General features: G+C 33.4%; 1 protein-coding gene and 1 pseudogene across 26 annotated transcripts in view; both read left to right on the forward strand.

Annotated features, from left to right (window-relative positions):
- LOC145297783 (FH1/FH2 domain-containing protein 3-like) overlaps nt 1-26,447 on the forward strand; it is a 760,653-nt gene that overhangs the window by 565,820 nt on the left and 168,386 nt on the right. The window lies entirely within an intron of this gene.
- Nucleotides 16,926-17,058, forward strand: LOC145298026 (U2 spliceosomal RNA; annotated as a pseudogene).

Consider the following 26,447-nt stretch of genomic DNA (forward strand, 5'->3'; position numbering starts at 1 on the left):
GTCGAACATTCATCTTTAAAGTACTTGTAGAACAAGCAGAAGGATGCTAAATTTCATCAATGGGACAGAGGCTGAAGCTTGGATGACAGTTCAGAACCTATCAGATTGGCGACTCTCTTTTGAACCTTGTCTAGGAGTGAGAGACTAGTAGCAGATGCACCAACCCAAATATGACAACAATACTCCATACATGGGCGAATGGTGGCCTTATAGAGGTATAGGATACTTTCGGGCATAAGTAGCTTTCTAGCATGGAGAGAGAACCCACCTTCCTCGCAGCGGTCCTGGCAATGTTCTCAATGTAATTGTTCCAACTCATGTTTCCTGTGAACGTTAGGCCGAGGAGTTTAAAAGATGTGCTTTCAGATAGTCTTTGGTCATTGCTATTGGTGGTAGAGAAGGTTTCTTTTAGTTATTGAAGGAAACAAGTTTAGTCTTGGCAGCATTGAATGTGACCATCCATCTTTGTCCCCATTCCACTACAGATCGGAGGTCATCCTCTAGTGTTTCTGCCATTTCTTTAGATATGTGTTCATTTGTTTTCCTGTCATGTCTGTTATAGAGCGTGGTGTCATCAGCATATATACCCATCTCACAGACAATTTTGTCGGGGAGGTCATTTATGAATATTAGGAATAATAGAGGTCCAAGGATAGACCCCTGAGGCACTCCCACATTTATATCATATTTTTTAGATGTATGACCATCATGGACAACCTGGATTTTTCCCTTATCTAAGAAGGAGTTACACTTAAATATATTTTAATTCCTGCAGATTTTGTAGTTATTATTACAGAGCTAATTTTCTATTGAATATTATATTGTACCTAATATATAGGGCTATGACAACAGCATATTCTTTTCATTGTTTTGACTCTCGAGTATAAATCTGACACAGACACAATTAATCAACCGAGAACCCCATCACTCTACATAAAAATATATAAGATATCAATGGATACATACCTGAGAATCAAAACAAGGAAAAGAATATGCTGTTGTCATAGCTCTCCTAATATATAATACCTCGATTTCAAAAGTAAAAAATATAAATTGCTTAGGTGCCGTCACCTAGAATTGAAACCAAAACATTTAGCGCCCCAGCTATGTTCCCTACTGTTTGAGCTATCAACAGATAAAAGAAAGCTTTAAAATTAAACAACTTCAAGCTATAAATGAATTTGCGCATGTGCAAAGGTAATAGAAATATGTTAGCAAGTTGAAATGGACATTCTGCATTTCCACACGCCAATATATTTCTGTACGCGTTATTTATTCATCAAAATGAAGATTTTGATCTTTATAAACCATCCTTGGTGTATGTGTTTCCTGTTACTTTCAGCGTTATATAACCAGTAGTTTAATAGTTTATCGGTTATATATTTTCATACACGCACGCTCACACACGTACATACATGTACTGTTTTATATACATAATAGACTATCATAGATACCAAGCATTGCCCGGGTGGAGAGAGCTGGTATACAAAGGCTATTGAGCAATCCCCCTCAAAAACAAAATCAACTTGAGTTAAAATAGCAAGTGCCCGTGCAACCACACAAAAAAAGAAAATTAGCTGCAGTAGGCAGGCTCGAACCTATAACGCAAAAGAGGAAAAAGAGGTGAAAAAAACTAATGCACTAGCTGTCACAGCCATAATGACTTATGACATTACGATGGGTCGAAATAACATTTTTTTAAAGGTACACTCGGACTTCTAGGCAATATGACTTGCAAAAATCTCTACGCAGAAAGCGACCTCTTCTTGCAAGAAACGGCCGAGTTCACCCAGACAGATTAATTTTTTTTGGAAAACTTTTACATATTTTTTGTCCGAGAGATTAATCTTTCTAACGATACCAATTTTGTCACGGTCCAATGCGCCTGTCAAAAGTTTTTTGGTGGACATGCAGACACACACACATACAAACTAACACACATTTTTCCCTTTTATATAATAGACTAGCGAGGGTGCCTGGCATTGCCCGGGTTTTTAGAGGTGTGACAGAAAAAACATTTTTGAAGGCAGGTAAGCTCGAACCCAAAGCCTTGATGCAAAGGTGAAAAAGAAAGTGGAGAATAACCTGACACCTTACCGCTTGGCCACAATAGGAGAAGAACTGAAAAGCGTTTTAATTTAATGGTTAAAAAGTTGACAGGTGCGAGAATTTAATGAGGTCAAACATCATGCGATAAGAATGAAATCCTGCACTTAACTTTGGCTGCGAGGCAGTTTTTTTTTTGGTTTTGTTTCACCAATATGTTTGGCGGGGGGGGGGGCAACCAGCTTCCCATAAGAAGGGGAGTGTCCAAATGAATAGCAATTGTCTGATATGAGGGGGTTTTTCCACACAGTGAGCAAATATAATTGGAAAGCTGGCGTCGCTGGCGTTAGTTTCGCTTTTTTTTTTTTTTTTTTTTTTTTTTATATACGAACACCACGAACCAGCAGGTGTAATGGCAGAATAGTGGAAAGTTTGTGTGTAAAAGTCGCTCAAATAAAATAGATTTATGACCTTCTTTCGTAAATCGGACATATTATAATCTAGACAATATCCCCCTCCCCCGAAGAAGCCTTTGGCGGACATACGAAAAAAAAATGCACATAAACACATACACATTTTTGCTTTTATATAATAGATAGAAGAAGATTAGTGTGAACACTGATGATGAATAATTCTCAACCCCATCACTATAACATTATTTTTGATGCAGACTGTACATTCGTAAAGTAGGATAAATATAGATTAGATTGACCTAGAAAAAAAAATGAATTTTATGATTAGAAAACTTCAATCAACGGAACATCAAAGCTTTTATTTATAGATACACGTCATTTACATGCGATAAACTCTATAAATGATTAGTAATCTTTTGTAATAAACAAATTATTAATATTGCTGATTGTGCTGTGTTAGTTGTGTATTATGAATAATCACAATGTTTGAAAATATATATAGTACAGAACTTCCCAGCTGACGACAGACAACGTGGTCATTTTCAAGTACAATGTAAACAAGTTCTTTTTGAGCCGTCCTCCTTTCAAATTTGATATGGAATTCTATGTGTAGGTTTGGTAAGTTTGAAAGGCAGGACCAGTCATTTTCAAGTAAAATGTAAACAAGTTCTTTCAAATTTGATACAAAATTCTATGTGTAGGTTTGGTGAGCTTGAATGGCAGGGCCAGTCATTTTCAAGTAAAATGTAAACAAGTTCTATCAAATTTGATATGGAATTCTATGTGTAGGTTTGGTGAGTTTTAAAGACAGGGTTAATCTGTGAATATAAAATGTCTAGTCTTTATAAATAATTAGATGTGTATGCCGCACACAAGTTTTTTTCCAGCCGAGGATTTTTTTTTTTTTTTTTTCCTTCAGCGTAAACCAACCTTCTATCTTTACATCATCAACGTTCTTATCCCCATCTGGTATCAATTGGAATGATTGGTTATCTTCTTGGGGACGCTCCATGTTTTGACAAGCTTTACTTTTACTCTTGATTTGAAATGGAACACGTACATCAAATCTGTTGCCAAGGTCGCTGGAAAAATGGTTGGATCCTTCTATCGATCCAGTAGATATCTACTTGCTGATGCAATATGGTCATCTTCAAGTCCAATGTAAACAAGTTGCCTTAAGTAATCCAATTTATCAAATTTACACTTCTAATGATTACTATGATATTGTCTCTTTGACTACTGTACACTCTTTAACTCTTATCCTCGAGTGGCCTCTGGACCTTGATAAGTGGTGATTCCTTTGTAAAAAAAAAAAAAAAAAAATTCTTGTTGAACCATCTTCCCAAATAATCCAATTTTATCTAATTTCCCCTATTACCAATCATTACAGTGTTGTCTCACTAGCTATTTGACAATTGTAAACCTTTATCCTCGATTAGTCCTCGGGCCTTGATAAGTGGTGACTCCCTTGGTGAAAAAACAAAAAGGTTTTCATTTTTCTTTGGTGTAAATTAGCAGAAATCAAGAAGTCCGTTCTCTGGAACTAACACTTGATCTTTATATGAGATACATAGATATCCGAGTATTCAATTAAAACCCTCCTTTACCTCTCAAACTTTGCGCTCCGATTTATTTGCCTCCCTACGAGGGCAGAGTTAGACAAAAGATCGGTTTATAATGGGGAAAATTCTGCTCCCCAAACAGGGGCACTCTGGATAGGAACAAAAATTAAAATTGTCTCGGTCTAGAATGATTTCTCCACTGACCGAGGACAAAAAAGGTGAAGTGTAGTATGAAAAATGTGTTCTTATAGCATTTTATTTTTATTTTATCTCTTGAAAATTTTTTTTTTTTGAACGACCAAATAGATATATAACGTGAACCTTAAAAACAGTCTTAAATCTAAATGACCACAGAAAAATTAAATCTGGACATAAAAAGTTGTGTGCAGAATAGGAAACTTTTATGGCCTGATCAATTGAAAGAAAGGACGAGTTCTTGGATTAGTAGATGGAGGGTAGTTTAAGTAGCAAGTTTATCGGAGCACATTCCATTAAAGTGCCAGTAAAATAAACATAGGAATGCAAGCATTGCAGTGATGGGACAGTGGTTTGAACTTGGTTCACAGTACTGAACCTTTTGAATAAGACCCCCGCCATTTTTTTTCTGGATCCTGTTTAATAATGAGTGTTTGATGCACTAGCTGAGGATGCAGTTTTAATCTTAAATCTCCTCATTTAGTGATTTTATGCCGATTCGAAGTTAGACAAACTCGGAAAGATATTACAGATCTACATTCAGTCCTTAAATGCAGAAATGAATAATTGATTTACTTTGTGTGCTTTACGGCATATCAACCCTTTTGAGTTATTTGATATTGATACACAATGCAGATTTTGAATGATTTATTTTATATGATACATTGAACACAAGCTGCTATCTTGACGCATAGCAGTTCTGAAACAGAGTTCAAGCCTTTCTACAAAATGTCACAAGATAAGAGGCAGATGTATAAAATTAAGGTTAAAATGGTTAATTCCTACGTAAGGTTTAAACTAAAAGTGTACTTTTCAGTTAGATGTCTATGAACAACTACATGTTCCGGCAGTGACGTCATGTGTACAGGAAGTAGCTATGGAGAATGGGTGTAGGATGTTTATTTTTTCTTTCTTTTTTTTTCTTTCTTTTTTTCTTTCTTTTTTTCTTTCTTCTTTCTTTCTTTTTTCTTTCTGTTTTCTTTCTTTTTTCTTTTCCTTTTTTCTTTTCCTTTTTTCTTTTTTTTCCTTTTTCCTTTTTTCTTTTCCTTTTTCCTTTTTTCTTTTCCTTTTTCCTTTTTTCTTTTCCTTTTTCCTTTTTTCTTTTCCTTTTTCCTTTTTCCTTTTTTCTTTTCCTTTTTCCTTTTTTCTTTTATTTTTTCCTTTTTTCTTTTTTTCCTTTTTTCTTTTTTCCTTTTTTCTTTTTTTCCTTTTTTCTTTTTTCCTTTTTTCTTTTTTATTTTTTCCTTTTTTCTTTTTTATTTTTTCCTTTTTTCTTTTTCTTTTTTCCTTTTTTCTTTTTTCCTTTTTTCTTTTTCCTTTTTTCTTTTTCTTTTTCCTTTTTTCTTTTTCTTTTCTTTTTGTTATTTTTTTATGGGGTAAGTAGAGAGAAAGCTGTGGTTTTGAATACTTGTTGCCCCCACCCCGCCTCCTCCGGTGAAGAGGTTTGGGTCATTTATGCATATACATCAATGCCATGGCGAAAGAATAAACCACAAAGATATATTCAAATGAAATTTAATTTATAGATGTTTCTTTATTAATGCCTGCTGCTACCAGATTAGGCTGTCTGAAGATACTGGCTTCCTGGCTTAAAATGCACCAAACATTGATTTCCCCTTTTGCAAAACTCAATCATGTTCTGCAAAGTCAAAAACAAAAACCATTTTCCTCTACAAAACAACCAAACCAAACACCATAAATATTTAAATATATACAAAACTCGAAGCATAAAAATGTTACCAAAACTACTGGATTCAGCATTTAAATGATTTGATCGAGGTCGATATACCATTAAACCAGACAACTAAACTTTATTACTGACATTTATGAAAGCGATTAGTAACATTTAAAATGACGACGGAAAGAGGAGATGCGACCTTAATCATCATTGCAATGATAACTGTTTGTTTGTTTTTTGGGTTTTATTTTTGTTCTTGTAAAAAAAAAATGTTTTTTGACGTTGCAGAACATGATTGCCTTTTGCAAAAGGAGAGGAAAAAACAATGACATCAAATTTGGGTGCATTTTAGGCCAGGAAGCCTGATCCGATTGATTCGGTCCTTCAACTAACTGATTAACTGATTTTATCGATGAGAAGGATGCACTGTGGAGATGGGAAAACACTCCAGCAATGCTACTTAAAAAAAAAAAAAAAAATGGCCCCACGTTGGGAACCACTCTCTAAACAATATGGGACTGAAATTCAACACAATTGCAAACTAAAAAGTGTCTGTGATTGAAATGTTTTTTTTTTTGTTTTTTTTTTTTTTTGCAAGAGAAAAGGAAGTTGATACCCGTCTGTGTTTTTCCAGTAAGCTTGAAAAACAGAACTCATTGTCCTGACCATTTAGTTTGCATTGATTGGAATAATAAATCCATGTATAGAAAAGGCTCAAGGACAAAGGACTGAACCTTTGACTCCCCTGCCTTCTTGATCATGTTTTTGCCCTGACCTGTATATAGATGGACGATCCCAGCCTATGAAATGAACACACACACACACACACACACACACACACACACACACACACATATATAAGTTAACACTTGTAGCTATTTATTTGCTTCTCCACGTAAGCAAAATATAACGCAAGGTCGGTTTTTATGTGAGGTGAAGGGGAGGGGGGAGGGGATGGTACATATAGGGTTGCCCCTACATGTACTAACAACCAATTGCCACAAGGGCAATGGTCACAAAGTGCAGCATCTGCCGGAATAGATACTACACTCTGATCCCAGCAAAAGTACCAGGTACATAAATTCTGAATAAGTCGTCCCCTTAAATAATGAAATTTTATTCCCCCCCCCACCACCACCACCACCACTTACGAGTACTATACTGTCCCGGTGACCACTATACACTCATTTAACCCTTATCCTCGAGTGGCCTTCAAGCCTTGAGGTTATCCAGCATATTTCTGAAGGTATTTCAGTGTTGCGTTACTTTCGGCATTTTCTAGACGGTGATAGCCCATTTGGCGTCTCCAACAAAACATGTTCCAACATTAACTGAAGGAATTTTTCACATATTTAATTATGGAGTATTTTTTTTTTTTTTTTTATAATAAAAAACTTTTTAATAAGTATTATTAAAATCTTTTGGTAATATGATATACTGGATTCGTACTTTGAGTAGGATTGAAACCGCTATCTTCATGACAATAATGTTCACCTTGAACCGTAGAGATTCAACGCCAGTGCGCCTGCGCCGATATGTACGTTGTTTCATCATATTTTGCAATTCTGAGTACCTACATGATGTATTTATGTAACTAAAAAAATGGACCCCCATTGGTCTTCTAGGTAATTTTGAGGCCCCAGTCCATAAATTAACAAGTTTAAAAAAAAAGAAAAAGAAAAAAAAAAAATTCGATGTATAAAAGTTACGTTGAGACGAGAAATCTATAAATGTAGAAATGTCTTTCCAACCAACTAACAGCTGTAATATACTAATCCACACTTTCTTTTTCTTTTTTTTTTTTTCTTTTTTAAAGAGATGGCTTAGAAAGAATCTAATCATTGTTGAATAATCGTTTCCGTTCACTGTGCTTCCTTGTCTGTGCCGCGAAAGGGGGAAAAACCGTTACTTTAAATTGAAATCCGTTTATCATATTCAAAGAGTTGCCATTTATGTTGGTAAACAAAAAAAAAAAAACAAAAAAAAAACGGCGCACTGCACTGCAATCCATAAATAACGGTTGTATTTTTTTTTTGAAAGAAAAAAAAAAATCCAAGCAGCGGTTGAGGGAGCAATTGAGTTCTGGTTTTGATTTTTTGTCCTAAAGAAAAAAGAAAAAGTGATGTTGACAAAAAAGGCAAAGGTAGGACACTAATATATATATATATATATATATATATATATATATATATATATATATATATATAAACACAAAAATTTCACGCTCTACGAAATAATGAAAAGCATGAACTTATCCATATAAAAATCTTTTTATCAGTATTTTTCTATTGGCAATTATATATATATATATATATATATATATATATATATATATATATATATATATATATATATATATATAAACCGTTAAAAGGAAACTTTCGAAAAAAACGACCAAAATACACTTCTAAAGTATACAGGGTGACCAAAAAAAACGGGCCCCAACTATAATTAGGCTCCGTTTCTTAGTGTATTGTCCGTATTTCTTTTAAGCATAAATTAGATAAAAGGGATATATAATTTTAAAGCAGACATTATTATTGAATGAAAAAATGCTGCCTAAATATAGCTATCTATATATATATATATATATATATATATATATATATATATATATATATATATATATATATAGATAGCTATATTTAGGCAGCATTTTTTCATTCAATAATAATGTCTGCTTTAAAATTATATATCCCTTTTATCTATATATATATATATATATATATATGGTAAAACTGGTAATTAGTAAAAACCTGAAGAGAGTGCTCAATACTATTGCAGATAAAACGGTAATAAAAAAAAATAGAACACACACACACACACATATATATATATGCTTTTGTTGTAATTTAAGCTGTTATTGAAAAATCAATTTCTTTACGTTTGTATCAAGTTGAAAATGCCTAATATTTAAAAAAAAACAAAACAAAAAAACTTACATATTCAATCAATTTTTTTTTATTTTTTATTATTAAAAATGCATGTTATGATAAAGAGCACAAGACAGCCTGAAATTTTAAAATTTTCGCTTATTAAAATGCTTTTATAATTTCGATTAGCAAGCCGCCCGATATTGCCTGGTCGTAAAGTACACATAAATATTATAGTTTAATTAATGCAAAATTTTTATTATAAACAAAAATATCGTAAACGTAACGTTAACTTCCTTTAAAAAAAAATAAAATAAACGGAAGTAAACTGAAACATGTGCGTGTGAGTATTATGGTTTTTCTAAACAGTTCACTTTTCGTAGCCGAGATCGAAATTAAAACCTGCAGACGGTTAGTCAAGTACGATAACCATTAAGCCAGCTTGACATGTTCTTTAAAAGGTGTTTTCAAACTTATTTATTAACGAAACTGACATATTTCATGACTGCGCATGCACATTCGTGAAACAGTTGATAAACAGATAAAAATCCGATGACCCCCCCCCCCGTTCCAATTTTTCAATTTTAATCCCTTAGTTTGTTTGTTTTCTTCGAATGAGGGCCCATTACATTTTCCACCTGTTTGGATACCCTATATCCCAAATTTAAATCCTTGTTTGTTGAGTATATAGGTTGAAAAATGTCTTCACACATTCTCACTTATATAAATGTATATTCAAATATGCTTTTCTTGTAATTTAAACTGTTTGTCTATGAGAAATCAGTTTCTTTACATTTGTATCAAGTTTAAAATGGCCAGTATTTAAAAAAAAAAATTGCATATTCGATCAATTATTAAAAATGACTCTATTATATAAAACTCACTTGTCTGTTTAAATGTATCGATGTTTGTATGTTTGTATGTCTGCCTAAAATTTTCGACAGAGGTGACGGATTTTCACAAGATTGGTATCATTTTGAAGCTCGACCTTTCGGATGACAAATATCGAAAAATTGGCGAAAAACATTAATTCCTTCATTCTCACCTGGCCACTTTTCTACAGGGAGGGGTCGCTTTCTCCACCGATATTTTCGAAAAGTCATTCCTTCTTTTCATTTGACTAGCCTTAATTTAAACCATCACCACTTTTTTTTTTTTTTTTTTTTTTCACGTTCTTTTCCTCCTTTGCGGTACGGATTCGAGCCTGCCTGCTTACTACCACTTTTTTTTTTATTTTTTTGCTCAACACACACCAAACACCTGGGCAACGCCGGGAACCCAGGTTAGTTTTTTGATAAAGAGCAGAAGTCAGTCTGAAATATTAAAATTATAGTTTCACTGTTAATGAAATTGCTTTTGTAATTTCACTCCTGATTTAAATGCTTCTAGAATTTAAATAAGACTGTTTTGTTATTTCAAATGTGAATGAAATTATCACGTTTGGCCAAGAAACACCCTTATAATAATCACTGTATTATAAACTATCAGATAGTACTCCGTGTGTTTCTCACCGATATGTAACTTTGATGGATAAACATTGAATACTTTTTACTTTTATTATTTTATTATTAAGCAAATATTTAATAAAATTCCAAATAAACGAACAAATTTTAAAACTTGTAAACGAGATTATATTTTAAATTATATTTCTTTAAACCTTTCACCTGGAAAACGGCCGTTACATAAAGCTTGAGTTGGAAGCCATGTTAGGTTTCAGAAGAGTTTCCAATAGGTAGTTATTCTATACAAGTTCTGGAGATGGCGAATTCTCCGTAGATAGCTGTTCTGTATAGGTTCCAGACTTGATAATTTTGCAGCCAAAACACAGAAGATTCTTCTCATGTTGGCACAAAGTCAACTTATGCAACGTTGCTAAAAAGGTTTAATTTTTATGGAGCAATTCTGGTTTCTGATTGGTTGATAGCAGAACGTGAATTAATTTGATTCGTCAGTTCCCAGCAGCAGCGTTTATAAATAGAATCTCCCAATTGTGAGGGACCATACCCCATTATGACTCAAAAATATTGCAACATATATATATTATTGGAAATATGTTTCTTCAATTATATTTAACCTTTTATTTATTTTTTTTTATTCAATTTTCACCCCAAACAAGGCACAGTGCCACTTTGAAGCAGGGGCTACTATCAGGGCTTAATTAGCAGGGTCATTATGAAGGGAGATGAGCAGAAAGATGTTCGTTCACATTACACTTGAACTTCTGCATATCGTTGCAGTTGGGAAAGCAGAATCCCGGAAGGGAGTTCCAAAGACCCGCAGTTCTGGGGAAGAAACTATTGGAGTAAAAGGCTTTCTTGCACCTAGGGATCTCTACTGTAAAGGGATGAGACTTAGTAGCTTGTCAGGTTTGTCGGGGGTAGTTACGTCAGGGAGGTACAAGTGTTTGCAGTTCGTCAGAGCATTCACAATTAAAGTATTTGTAGAACAGGCAGAGGGATGCAACATCTCGTCGATGGGACAGAGGCTGAAGCCTAGATGACAGTTCAGGACCTATCAGGTTGGCGACTCTCTTTTGAACCCTGTCCAGGAGCGAGAGACAAGCAGCAGATGCACCAGCCCAGATGTGACAACAGTACTCCATACATGGGCGAATGGTGGCCTTATAGAGGTATAGGATATTGTCAGGCGTAAGTAGTTTTCTAGCACGGTAGAGGGAGCCAACCTTCCTTGCAGCAGCCTTGGCAATGCTCTCAATGTATCTATTCCAGTTCATATTCCCTGTAAACGTTAGGCCAAGGAGTTTAAAAGAAGTACTTTCTGGCAATTATACCAATCCTTTAATTTATGAAGCTCGGTGTCATTTTTTAAATATTTTTTCTTTTAGCTCCTTACATCAAGTGGCTCTATGCCTTGTCTAGAGCGATTTCCATTAAAAAATCATTTACTTAAGGCGTTTAGTAATAAAGGAAAGAATATATTAGTATTTCTATTTACTATTAGATTGGTACAGATAGATTTTGCTGAAAACATGTGCTTATGAAAAATATTCCGAGCAGGATAAATTAAATTTTCAAAGAAATTGAATCAAATCAAACAGTATTATTCATAACAACATGCCTTCACATTCAACAACAACAAAAAATGCTCATCAAAATCAAATATCGATTTGCCAAATGCAAGACTAACTTTAAGTATCTGATTGATTTAATGATTTTAAATTTCATATCTATTTACCAATGTAATGTTAAATTGGGCTGATGTCATATTCTTTGACTTTGCGCGGCAATTTTTTTTTTTAAATACTGGCCTTTTCAAAAATGGAGAAAAAAATTCCAATCAATCTGGAGCATGTTGTCTGCCTAGGAGTTGAGGAAACATTATGGGATGCCCTTTTGTAACATAGGCAAATACATTGGGGAAACTAAGAAAGAATTTTGAAAGGATCAAAGAAAAGATATTCAGACACAAGCAACATCCTGCCAATTGTATATATTTCTGTGGATTGGTTGGTTGTTCTTGTTTTACTGCATACCAACCCTTTTCAGGTTATTTAATGCTGAATCAACTGATTTTGAAGAAAATTATTTAATAGAATATATTTGTTTTTTTTGTTTGTTTGTTTTTCAAGTCGGTTTCTATTTAACCCATAGTTGGGACCCTAACAGGTACTACCACTCGGGGTCAGAGTGGACCTGAGAGCAATGACAATTAAAGAGTGGCTCCACACTTCCCAGAACTCGCAAGCTGGGGCCTCACCATCTATAAATATAAAAATGAAAATGTTTGTATGTGTGTGTGCATTTTCGTGTATGTCCAAGAAAGGCTTTTTTCCAAGAACCGATCGGTCGCCTCACAACTTCTTAAAACTTTTATATCGCCTAAATGATAATATCTATGAGTTAACAACCGGGATCGCCTGTCTATTTAATTTGCCCGACTTCCAAAAGATATATATTCAACAATTTTCGATCGCCGCATGTGCATTAAGCTTTTTCGTATATAAAAAAGGAGGGAACAGACTCGCGGTAAATAAAACACTGTTCCGCACTCAAAGTTGACGTCATTAACTCGTCAAAAACGGGCACCTGCCAATCGCACGTTTTGTTTTTCACACTTTATTATTTTCCAACTGCGCGTCAAGGCTTCGTTTTTTTTTTTTTAAACAAACACCCGGCCAACGATTTACCCAAAAACACACACCTACAAACACCCGGGCAATGCTGGGTACAAGCTAGTCAGATATAGTTTAAAGTCATATCCAGGACCTATTTCTGTGGAAATTTTTTTTTTTTTTTTGTAATTATATTTCACCTTTTTTTTTTTTTTTTTTTTAATATTTTAATCCTTAATTCATGTAGCTCAATATAATTACAGAGCATATAACAAACAAAGGTAAGTTCTATATTCCAAATGGCGTAATATAAGATAAAATAAAAAGGTAATTGCAACTTCTCTTCCAATTTTCTGGTTTTGTAATCATGCCCATATGTATTTTATTTTCTTTAGTGGTGGATCGATAGTTATTTCTCCTGATGAGTCAAGGGCAGAATAGATTCATTGATTGATATAATAAATAAATGAACGATTTTGTGCTACGAAACAGTTGCTGTCAAGAATTGTGAATGTCAACGTAATTAAACGAATAAATTGTAAGATGGTCAACATCATGAAATTCGGAATATAGATGTTTGTCATTTGTTTATATATATATATATATATATATATATATATATATATGAGAGAGAGAAATAAAAAAGGAACAAACCAAGTTATGTGTTTGTCAACGTTTCGTCTTTATTGTAAGACTTCTTCTGGGCGAATGAAATTAATTTCATCCATGCAGAAGTCTTACAATTAAAACAAAAGGTGAACAACACATAACTTGGTTTGTTCCTTTTATTCCATTATTCCCATCATATATTTTTTTAATTATATTTCACTGTTTGTGTACGTTTAGAAGCTCAATATATGTTACATATAACAACAGAGCAGATATAAAAGAATGACTTATATAGTTACATTCCAAGCATGTTAAAATTTAGATACGTTTTTACAGATCCATTTCCTTATGCAGAAACAAACGGTTACTATTATGCCAATACCGACTCTTCTCATGCGTATACTGCACAGAAAAATAGAAATTCTTTGCTTGGAAAGAAAACAAAAATGCATGACATATAATGTCGGAAAAAAGAAAAAAAAAATCACAGAAGACTCAACATCACATGTTTGTGCTGGAACAAACGTGATGTTGAGTCTATGAATTTTCTTTTTTTCCGATATGATATTGTCATGCATTCATTTTCTTTCAAAACAAATAATTTCTATTTTTTTCTGAGGAGTATATGTACGAAAAGAGTCGGTATTGACATAACTGATTGTTTCTCTATATCGAAACGGATCTGTAAAAAATGTACCAAAATTTTAACATGCTGGAGGATCTATTTTGCATGAAAAATAAATATTTGGAACTTGGAATGTAGCTATCTGTTATTCTTATATGCATCTATAAAAGTGAAATTGTTTGTCTGTGTACATTTCCCTACCAAACTACTCTGTCAATTTTCAGTCTACAGACTCGAGATTTGCCATAAGGGGTATTGAGAATTAGGAAAATCTTTTTAATCGGTTTTCGGCCAATTTGAAGTTTTTTTTTTTTTAATTGATGTGAACACTAGAATATTTCAATTGAAAGTCAAATATGAACAGGTAAAATTATAGAGGAATAAAATGCGAATCAAATGAGGTATAGTTTGTTTAAACAGTTACATTAAATTTGGCTTAAATTTTCAGTTTTTGAAAAATTACAAATGCGGACTTTTTTTGGCAGCCTGTGTGTGTGTGTGTGTGTGTATATATATATATATATATAGTCATTTCCCAATATGCTCAACCCATCTATATATATAAAAGCGAAAATGTGTGTATGTATGTATGTTCGCTTTTTGTGTATGTCTGCAAAAGTTTTTTTTCGTGGGCCTTCTCGCCCGGCTCACTTCTTAACACTTTTTATATCACATCTAAATCATAATATCTATGACTTAAGAACGGGGATCGCGTGTGTATTTAATTTGCCCGACTTTCATGTGCTATTTATTCCAGATATTTCGATCGCCGCGTGTTTCTTTCGCTTTTCAGTATAAAACAAGCAAAAACTGGCTTGCAGCCGCGTCAAACATCACGCAACTTAAGTTTCTCGCACCTGTCAATTTTTATTTTATAAACGTTAAATTTAGATGCCTTTCATTCCTCTTCTCTCGTGGCCGAGATGGTTAGGTTCCAGGGTTTCCCCCCCCCTTTCGTTTCCACCTCCACGTCAAAGGTTCGGTGTTCAAGCCTACTTTCCTACTAAAACTTTTTTGTTTTGTGTCTCCAAACACCCGGCCAACGTTTTTTTTTTTTTTTTTTAAACATTGTTGTTTTGATCACCAAACACACACACCTACAAACACCCGGGCCACGCCGGGTATCCCCCGCTCTTTTACCGTTTTTTGTTTTTTTGAATCCCACCCAGGTTATATATATATATATATATATATATATGTGTGTGTGTGTTTTATTTTTTTACTAGCGAGGGGTACCCGGCGTTGCCCGGGGTATGTGAAAAAACCCCGAAAATGTGAAAAAAAAACGAAGCCTTCACGACGCGCAGTTGGAAAATAGTAAAGTGTTAAAAAAAAACAGGTGCGCGTTTTTGATTGACGTGACGGCGATAGGTATTCAGCTGTCAGCATTTTGTGCAGGACAGTTTTGAATGAGGTGAATAAATCAGTTTGTTTGTTTTTTAAAACCCGCTCCCTATTTATTAGGAGGAGCGAAATGAAAGCTACAGTCTGATATGACGAAGTAACAAACGTTACTTAGCTCTCTTAACTGGCTTTCGGCCTGTGATTAGAGTCGAGTTTCGCATTTTTTTTATACCGAAAACTGATGCGGGAAATGTGGAATAATTAACGTTTGAAAGTCAATAAAATTAAATAGACAGGCGAGCTCCGTGGGTAACTCTGAGATATTACAATTTATAGATGATATAAAAAGTTTTAAGAAGTTGTGAATCGAGCAAGCGCTTCTCTGAAAGAAGCCTTTTGTGGACATCGAGGAAAAGCGTACATACATACATACATACATACATACATACATTTTCGCTTTTATATATATAGATTACCGTTTTATCTGTTTGGTTACATATGTTTCGGATGTTGGACCATGTTTACGATCCAACAGCCTCGTGAGACCTTACAGAAATATATATATATATATATATATATATATATATATATATAAAATTATTTTTTTACTATAATAATTAAATATCTACAGACACTAGTGTTTCATCCTTTCGGGATTCTTCAGTGCAGGGTGTCACGATTATTACCAGTCGAACGATTCGAACCCCGCGACACGAGACATCTCTGGCTCGATTAGCGGAGGCCGTATCCATTCGGCTACTATTAACCGTGTGAAATAGCGTTGAATTTTAAACATTTTAATTTAAATGTTCATTACGTCAGGCAGACAGTGATCAAATCGTTATACGATGATCTACGCATAAGAGCTAAATTGACCGACTTTTTAATTCAACAGAAAGTGCTCAACGATAAGAAACGAAATTCTTAAAGGGGCTGTCATAATTATTTTGTTACTATAATAATTAAATACCTACAGACACTAGTGTTTCATCCTTTCGGGATTCTTCAGTGCAGGGTGTCACGATTACTACCAGTCGAACGATATATATATATATATATATATATATATATATATTACTGCAAAAAAGTAGGGGTTTTTTTTACCTTGCTAGCAAACTATTCACACTTGAAAGTATTCTGTATCTCTATAAAGCCAGGGGGGGGGCAAATAAATAAGAACAGCTTATGTATGTTATTTATTTATTTATTTATTATTTTTTTTTTTTTTCGTATTGTGGCGATAAACAGTTTATTTCTTTAAAAGCTGTAGTTTATCAGCGATCCGATTTCACCCACGTATAATGCTGAGTATTAATACCCGTCTGTTTGGCCGTACTGTTATCTGTTCCCCCTTCTGTTTATTCTATCATCTCGAACCTTTGGATCAGTCAACCTCGACATTTTGGTGTGGGCGCAATCACCAACCTGCAATGAAAGCATCTTTTTTTTTTTTTTTTTTTTTTTTTTTTTGTAAAATATATATAGCTGATAAGTATATGCATTACATCATCTCTATTTGGCCTTTTGGCCAAGATCAAAGTGTAGTATCTGTTCTTCAGATGCTGCACTTCTATTTCTTGTTCTCTTTCAGTGGAGGAGAAATCCTTCACGATTGAGACAATTTTTATTTTTGTACCTTTTCTCCACGTTAAAAAACGACCCTGGTTTCTAACTCTGTCCCGTGGGGAGGCATAGTAAATAGGTACATCATCTCTATATCAATGAAATCACGTGACCACTTCTCAGTTGTCTGTACGTGTATTTCTCATCTCTACGTGACTTGCACAATTTTTTTTTTTTTCTACTAGAAGGAAAGGGGTCGCCCGACCTTGTCTCATCATAAAATATACATAAATATATTTTAATGCGTGCGGATTGTTTTTATTATCTATATATAAATAGGATAGTGTGTGTGTGTGTTATTTATTTTTTGTGTCACGCTTATATCTGAGTGACTGTTGAATTGTTATGGACTTCCCTTTCTTGTAATAAATAATTTTACCAAGAATTCTTAAGTTTTGGTTTCGGTTTCGATGATAGCTGATGGCATATACGTCATTTATTTATTTTTTTTTTTTGTAAATAATTTTACCAAGAATTCTCCGTAAGTTTTGATTTCGGTTTTGATTATAGGACCTCAAATTATATATATATATATATATATATATATATATATATATATATATATATATATATATGCACATATATTTTTTTCATAAATTTTGTTTCAATTCAAGCTGATGCACCCAAGTCATATAGATATATATTTTTTTTATTTTTGAAATCGCAACTTTATAATATATAAAAATCTATATATTTTATATGCAGGGCCTTTCTGCTTGTGTGGCAATAAAACTTCTCAAATGCACTTGTGATGTTAGGCTGTATAAGGTGTTAACTTTGGTCAAAATTGCTTGTTCCCTCAATCATTTTTTTTTTTTTTAATTTTTTTTTTTTTTTGATTATCCATACTTAGCGAAAACAATTTGATAAAAAAATGTTTTTAAGAAGATGCCGGCACATAAAATACCTTCATGTAAAACTTTAGAAAAATCGACTCAGCCGTTTAGGAGTCTATAGGAAATGAACTCACACACACAGTTCCTTGTATATAATAGAAGATAGATTCATTCAGGGCAATGCTGATCAAGAATATAGCAACTTTGTGATTTTTTTTTGTTTGTTTTTTTTCTTATTTTTCACTAGGCATATAAACACACGTACATACAACGGCTCTTTATATATTGGATAAACATTATCATTAGTTGCTTATGCTTTTAAATTTAAGAAATTATTCTCATTATTTTTAATGTTGCAAGGTTGGTCTCCTTACTGTTTCGGTTGATTGGAGACCTGGATAGAAAGTGCCAGTCAATAATCCTTTCTTGATAATCAACCCGACAGGTACAGGGCCAAGAACTGGCTCATTACCTGTCAGAATGAGGTATGTCGCCTGGATATTACCTAGAAGGTCAACCCTCCCAGGCCTTGCCACCCAGCTTTCAGACGGGGCAAGTTTATTGCTTGTTACCTTAGGTGCCCCTAACGGGGAGGTCCTGGATATGACCTTAAACTATATCCAGTGGTGAGGCCCCAGCTTGCGGGCTTTGGGGCGTGTGGAGCCACCCTTTAATTACCATTGCCAGGTCCACTCTGACCCGGAGTGATAGTACCTGTTAGGGTCCCAACTATGGGTTAAATAGAAACCGACTTGAAAAAAAAACAAATATATTCTATTAAAAAAAATTTTCTTCAAAATCTTTGGATTCTGCATTGAATAACCCGAAAAGGGTTGATATGTCGTAAAACAACCAATCAATCAACCTAACGGGAAATGCCGACGGAATTGGCCAGGGAGTTTTGCTAGGCCAGAGTGCCCCTTGTTTAGGGACGCTGGCTTGACATCCCCACTTTCCCCACCTTATCACATATTGATGAGGTGGGCAGCAAGTAAATATCAGCTTTTAAGAAATTTGAAATCCAAATATATTTTTCTGTATTAAGCTCTCGTCCAAAAAAAACAAAAAAACAAATCGAAACTAAAACTTGTCTTATTATTTCTACACTGGCATTAGCATTTAATCGCAGCAATGCTTATTAACCCAGTTAAAAAAAAAAAAAAATGAAACTGATTTAATTTCGCATACCTCTTTTAGTTAAATGGCAGTTATTTGAAAAAGTCAACCTGTTCTACGGCTCAACTAGTTCTCACTTTCTCTCCTGATTTACCCATTCCTCTTACGACCGCACACATGTATCTGACTGCTGCCATTAGACATATTATTGGTTCTTAACGACTTTATCAAATTACGTAATGAGTCGAGTAATTCCCCTCCCCCTGACCCAATTTGATTAGGTCCATTAGCAGAAAGACTTAACTTTTTATACAACTTATATATATATATATATATATTACTAGATGTAGCTGGTGTTGCCCGGTATTAAATGTGACGTTAAATTCTATTTAAAAAATGCAATTTAAAAAATGCATTTAAAAAATAAAAAAAAACGGAAAGAAACTGAGACATGCGCATTGTGAGCATTTTTTTTTTTCTAAACAGTTCATTTCTTGTAAGTAAAAAAAAAAAAATACTCTTACTGAGATCGAAGCCAAAACCCAAAGTCAAGTACGATAAACATTAGGCCAGCTTTACACGTTCTTAAAAAAGCGTTTTGAAACCTACTTATTCTAAACATATGAACGATTCACACATGCACAGCCATGAAACCATTAGCTAACAGATAAAAATTTGATGATCTCCACGTACCAATTTTGCACTTTTTACCCCCTAGCAGCTCTGTTTTTTTCTGGATAAAAACCGATTAAAAGGTTTTCCATATGTCTGAATACCCTGTATACCAAATTTCAAGCCTTTAGATAAAAAATTCGTTGAGTGTATAGGTTGAGAAGTGTTCTCATACACGCACACATTTTCATATATATATATATATATATATATATATATATGATTACTTCATTTAATCACATAAATTAATATACAAAAGTATAAATTTATGCGTAAACTTGAAGTGTACTGTACGCTCTTTAATCCCTATCCTCGATTGGCATCTGGGCCTTGATAATTGTAGCTCCTATGTAAAAAAACGAAAAAGATGCTAAAAAGCCTTCTACACAAATAGCTTCTACCCTCGAACATCTAGACTTTGGAATTCCCTTCTGGATACCTGTTTCCCTGACTGTATAGGACATGTAAAAGTTCAAATGTAATGTGAACAGATATATCGCTGCCCAACTCCCTACATAGTAACCCCTTACGTAAAAGCATCACTGGACCTTGTTTGGGGGGGGGGACAATAATAATAATAATTAACAAAAAAAAAAAAATGTTTTAAGGAAAACATCGAAGATGAGATTAATAGTCTGAATGATCCAAATGCTACAAATCAAATCCTCATCTCCGAAATATGAAAAAACAAAATGCATCTTAAATGTTCACCTATAGAGTGTAATAAATAATTGCACTCTTCTATATCTGATTGTCTTTAGTTATCGTTTTTCAAAAGTTTACCTATTGTACACATCTGTCTACAAAACCATAAAATGAGAACCAAAGAAACTGGTCCCTCATCGCCAATCTTTCACGAAAAACACCCGTCTAGCTGAATCCACTGTGAAAAATTTCCCCCACTCTATATCTGTGCCTAAATCAAAACGCGGATTCCATCAACAAAGCTTCTTTCTTAGAACTGCATGCCTGTGGAACTCTGTTCCGTCTGCCTGCTTCCCACCGAACTACAACTTGGATGTCTTCAAGTCCAATGTTAACAAATTCCTAATGAACCGCCCCCTTAAGTAAACACTTCATCAAATCTCCACACTAACGTAATGTACTTGCAATAACCCTTATCCGTGAGTGGCTTCCGGGCCTTGATAAGTGGCGATCACTGTGTAAAAAAAAAAAAAAAAAAAAAAAAAAAAAAAAGACTTGCACAGACGAATTAACATAATAAAACCAACACATTGTCAAAATTGATATCATTTTTTTTTTTTAATTTTATTTTCTGATTTTTGTAAATTTTCTGAGTGTCTTCTGGCATTTCCTGCCTGCATTTTCACTAGGCTTTTTGTCACCAAAATCCAAGGCTTGTCCTTTTGATTGCAAGGTTCTCTTTGAAATTCCATATCTTATGATGATCTCTGTGGAATCGCATTACGAACTGAACTGAAGAGATTTTTAAAAGTTGGCAAATTTTTAGGTGCGGCAGATGCAGTGCATTTTGTGGATGAGAATGGAGATATGTATTTGCAACGGTTACATACACCTCTATCTCTTTATATATATATATATATATATATATATATATATATATATATATATATATACTAGTCGGACGCCCGACATTGCCTGGTAGTACAATACACTTAAACATATTTTACACACACACACACAAAGTGACTTTTATTAAAGAGTGGAGATGTGTGTGTGCAAAATGGCAGCATAAAATGGCGTCTCCGCGTGGGTTTTTGAATTCAATTGTTTTTATTTTTCTGTGTGTATGGGGGGGGGGTATAAACATTGCAACAAGTAATTGTTTCTTTATTTTTATGTTTCGCGGACTTTACATATCTCCATTTTTCTATGTTTTTATTTAATTTTTTTTTTCACTTGGGATTCGTTACTTATCAAGGTCCGAAGGCCACTCGAAGGTAAAGGTTAATGACTATAAGGTGTTAGTGTAGTAATCACTAATGGTGCAAATTGGGTAGATTTCGATTATTTATGGGGACGGCTCAACAAGAACTTGTTTACATTAGATTTGAAGGCTACCATGTTGTATTCAACCGGGAAGCAGGTCAGTGGAACAGTGTTTCAAAGGCAGTCAGTTCTTTTATCAATATTTTTTTTTCTTCATCAAATCATTTTTCATTCCAAGGAAAATAAATAAATCAAATAAACTTTCCAACTGTTTACTGAGGTTCAAAAACCGTCTACAGAAAATGGACTGTGATTGATGAAAGTATGATAAATTATGAAAAGGAGGGGGTTGTAAAGAGATAGGTTTTGATACTCAAAAATTTTATCCTAAGCAAAATATAATGAAAGTAAAGATAATTTTCGCGAAAATATATTTTTTTATATCAACTTTGTTTCCATTCGTAGCCAAGAGTGACCAACAAAATGATGTTTCCTTACAAAGAGAAAATATTATATATAATAATATAAATATACAAGAAATAAATGTTACCATAGTCAATAAAAGTTACTTTTATGGTAGAAAAGTTCATTGGTTTGTATTTTTAAGTAGTTTGTAATTTTTTTTTTTTTTAATTCATGAACCGGTTTAAAAAAAAATCAAAATGGCAGCGACTTTGAAATGGAGAGCCCTGTTTTCAATTTGGAGGGGCACCTGAACATTCTGTGTTAACAATTTAAGAGAGTTCCGTCAACTTAAGGAATATTTATAAACATATTTTAATGTTTTCGTTATTTTGTGCTTGAGGAATATTCGATTATGGCATATGTAGTTTATATAAAAATTCATTTAAGTAGTTATCGCCTCAAATTTCGTTTTAATTTCGGTTCGCTGAAATTATTTAAAGTAAAGAGCATTAAAAACTATTTCAAAACAACAAAAAACATGAGCTGAACTTTTATTGACTATGGTAACATTTATTTCTTGTATATTTATTTTTTCGGGTGGTCATTTGTTGGCTTTTCTGCCAACACTCTTACTAAATAATATTGACGAAATATCGAAAAACAAAGAAACAAAAACAGTTTTGAAAAATAATGAAGCTTTACTTACTTTAGTAAAATAATCCGAAACAGCAAAATGGGATATTAAAAAAGTAAACACGTAATTACTTTAGTTTTTTAAAGCAAAGAATCGATATGAATAAGAAGAAAATGTCGCCCTTTTCAAGCAGAACAGCTTCCTTTCAGTTTTACAGTATTGAACGGTGTAGTATTGCGCCGTCAGATTCAGGGTTATACTATTGTAATGTAAAGAACACGCAGAAAGGGTTGTAATCAGCTGAATTCCTTCTAGTACACTGACAAAAAAAAGCTTAAACAGATATATAAATAAAATAAAAAGTTTGTTATTGTTTTTAAAAAGACACGTAATCACGTGAGCAGGATTTTTCCTTCTTTTGACGCGATAACAAGTAACGTTCTTATTTTTTATTATTTATCTATTTATCTATTTTCGAAAGAGTGCCACGTGCAAGTGGAGAAGGAAAAAAAGTTATGCAAAATTTGTGTCGAGAATTGTCTAAAGTTCCGACTTTTTTTTTTTTTTTTGCTTTCACTTTAATAAGAACGTTAATTTGATTTATGAAGTGAATTTATTCGACACAAAAAAATAAATAAAAGCTAACGTGAATTAAGATTAAAGTTAAGGTGTTATTGTGGACCCTTACCCCTTTTAAAAAACCTTGTTAAACTTTGTGACATATTTACATTCTATGGAGGTCAGGCGCGAACGAACACCCAATAATTTTATTATACCATATTTCTTCAAACTGAAACATAATGATCAAAGTATACTTACACAAATAGATATGAAATGTCTTTGTTAAAGTTTGTGCCATATTTCCATGGAGTACAGGCGCGAACGCAGACCCCACAATTTTATACCATCCCTATTTAAGTTGAAACATACTAATCAAAGTATTCTTATGTACATCTCTATCAAAAACCCTTGTAAAGGTTTTTTTTCCATACTTTGGGGGCCAGGCGCGATCGTAGACCCCACAATTTTAATGAACCACCGTTCTGCCAGATCGAAACTACCCATTCCTGATTCTCGATACATCTATTATTATATGTAATCAGTTTTTTAAAATAGTCAACTTTGAATAAAAAAAAAAAAAAATGCAAAAATAAAAATAAAGAATGCAGTTTAAATTCCCGGAAGGAAAAAAAAAAATATATATATATATATAACCTGTCGCAGACTTAGCACCTACATAATCCGACTTCTAAAAAGTTTATAATGACAAAAGAGAATTCATTTATATACGGAAGAATAAAAAAAGCCTTTACTAAAATCGTTAAATAGAAATAGACTTAGCATTTGCATAAACCGATTTCGCAAAAGTCTTCAATTTTAAAATAGAATTTAACTACATGAGGATGAAAAGAGAAAACCTTAACTAAAATTTTGTAAATAGAAAACGGGGATCATCAGCTGCTTATCATGTAGCTGTTTCGGATATATATAAATCGCACAGGTAAGAAATTCATTTTTATACTATGAAAAGGTTAGTAATTACAATTAAGAATAGGAAATTGGGGAAAAAAAATTTTTGTAACTTGTCTTCTTCCTAAGATTAAGGGTGGTGGTGTTTGATCAACACTGCTGGGGAGCCATGATGTAATACACTGTTTTGTTTTTAAATCCCCGAAACAGTGTTTCATGGTAAACAACTGATGATCCCTTAAAAAATATAAAAATTGGTATTATAGTAAATTTGAGAGTTGATGCAGTGATTGCAGGTGATTAAATGACTTACTGACTAGATGTTTTTTTTTTGATGAATGATAAAAAATAATTTTTTGTGTGGTTTCAAATGTTAAAAACTTCAAAGACTATATATATATATATATATATATATATATATATATAGTGTCTGTTTATGCAAAATACGATGATAGAGGTTTTTCTTTTAGTATGACTGGAAGAGTAGGGCAGAGCTTAAATTATAAAAGATTTGTTCTAGAATTTTTTTTTTTGTTTTTTCAGATAATTTTTTTCTTGAACTTTTGAAGTGGTATTTCCTTGTCTCTCTTTCTCCTTTCCTTTCTTCTTCCTCCCTCGTTGAGTTTGTCGCCTCCTTTAACATATATTCCCGATAAAGTTTTTTAAGGGGGGCGGGGGTCAAACGTGCAGGCTGAACAGAACAGCAGCAAAGAAGCTGAACTAGAACATCAGTTAACAATATATATTTCCATACCAGGTTAAAGGTATTCAAGAGTGATAACTAATGAATCTACCGAGGTTATTAAGAGTGCTCAGTAAAAAAGAGCAAGATATATATGAACAAATTTACATGGTGGCAACACTGGATATGCTAAATTTGTTCATATTATATATTTGTGTGTGTGTGTTCATGCAAAATAATACGATAATAAATATTTTTCTAGAGGAGTATGGACAGATTTGTTCTAGAAATATTATGGCCTTTTTTCTTTTCTCTTTTTCTTTTTCCTTCCTCTTTTTTCTTTTCTTTTCTCTTTTTCTTTTCTTTTTTCTTTCTTTTTTCTTTTCTCTTTTTTCTTTTTTCTTTTCTCTTTTTTCTTTTCTCTTTTTCTCTTTCTTTTCTTTCTTTTCTCTTTCTTTTCTCTTTCTTTTCTCTTTCTTTTCTCTTTCTTTTCTCTTTTCTCTTTTCTTTTTCTTTTCTCTTTCTTTTCTCTTTTCTTTCTCTTTTCTCTTTCTCTTTCTCTTTTCTCTTTCTTTTCTCTTTCTTTTTCTTTTCTCTTTCTCTTTCTTTTCTCTTTCTCTTTCTTTTCTCTTTCTCTTTCTTTTCTCTTTCTCTTTCTCTTTCTTTTCTCTCTCTTTTCTCTCTCTTTTCTCTCTCTTTCTTTTCTCTCTCTTTCTTTTCTCTCTCTTTCTTTTCTCTTTTTTCTTTCTTTTCTCTTTTCTTTTTCTTTTCTCTTTTCTTTTTCTTTTCTCTTTTTTCTTTCTTTTTCTCTTTCTTTTTCTCTTTTTCTCTTTTTCTCTTTTTTCTCTTTTTTCTTTCTTCTTTTTCTCTTCCTTTTCTCTTTTTTCTGTTTCTTTTTTCTCTTTTTCTTTCTTTTTTCTCTTCTCTTTTTTCTCCTTTTTTATTTTTTCTCTTTTTCTTTCTTTTTTCTTTTTTCTTTTTTCTTTTTTTTTCTTTTTTCTTTTTTTCTTTCTTTTCTCGTTTTTCTTTTTCTTTTCTCTTTTTTCATTTCTCTTTTTTCATTTCTCTTTTTTTTTCTTGTACTTTTGAAGTATTTCTTTCTTATTTCTCTTTCTCCTTTTCCTTTCTTCTTCCATCTTGAGTGTGTCCGTGCACGCAGAACAGAATACCCGCAGAAGAAGCCAAACTAGAACACGGAAGGAATAATGGTCGCAGCTAAGTGGCACCGTTTCTGACTCAGAGATAAAGCAAAACTTACAAAGAAATGGGGAGTGTGTGTGTGGGGGGGGGGCTACAAAACCCCAAATTTATGAAAACCTACTAACCTAGTAGTTTTTTGTTTTTTCTTCACGAGGGGTCACCGCTTATCACTTGAGAATAAGGATTCATGAGTCTCTCAGTCTATGGAGACAACACCAATATGATCAGTAATGGTGGAACTTGGATCAATGCCAACAGACAATGGACATTCCTGTAAGGGTAGCTGTGCATGTAATTGTGAGGCACAGGTTGCGCAATCCCAACCCCCACACTTTTTCTGAATCGGCACTGCTTGGGTCCAATAGCAAGAAAAGGCCGAAGACTGATTTGAAGCAATGCCGAGATAAGCGGAGAGCACATACAGCACTTGGAATTCCCAAATGGTCACCCATTTTAGTAGTGACCAGGGTCAACAGTGCTG

The sequence above is a fragment of the Euprymna scolopes genome, chromosome 18 (genome assembly GCF_053919585.1).
Source record: "Euprymna scolopes isolate OS-2025 chromosome 18, ASM5391958v1, whole genome shotgun sequence".
NCBI classification, from domain to species: domain Eukaryota; kingdom Metazoa; phylum Mollusca; class Cephalopoda; order Sepiida; family Sepiolidae; genus Euprymna; species Euprymna scolopes.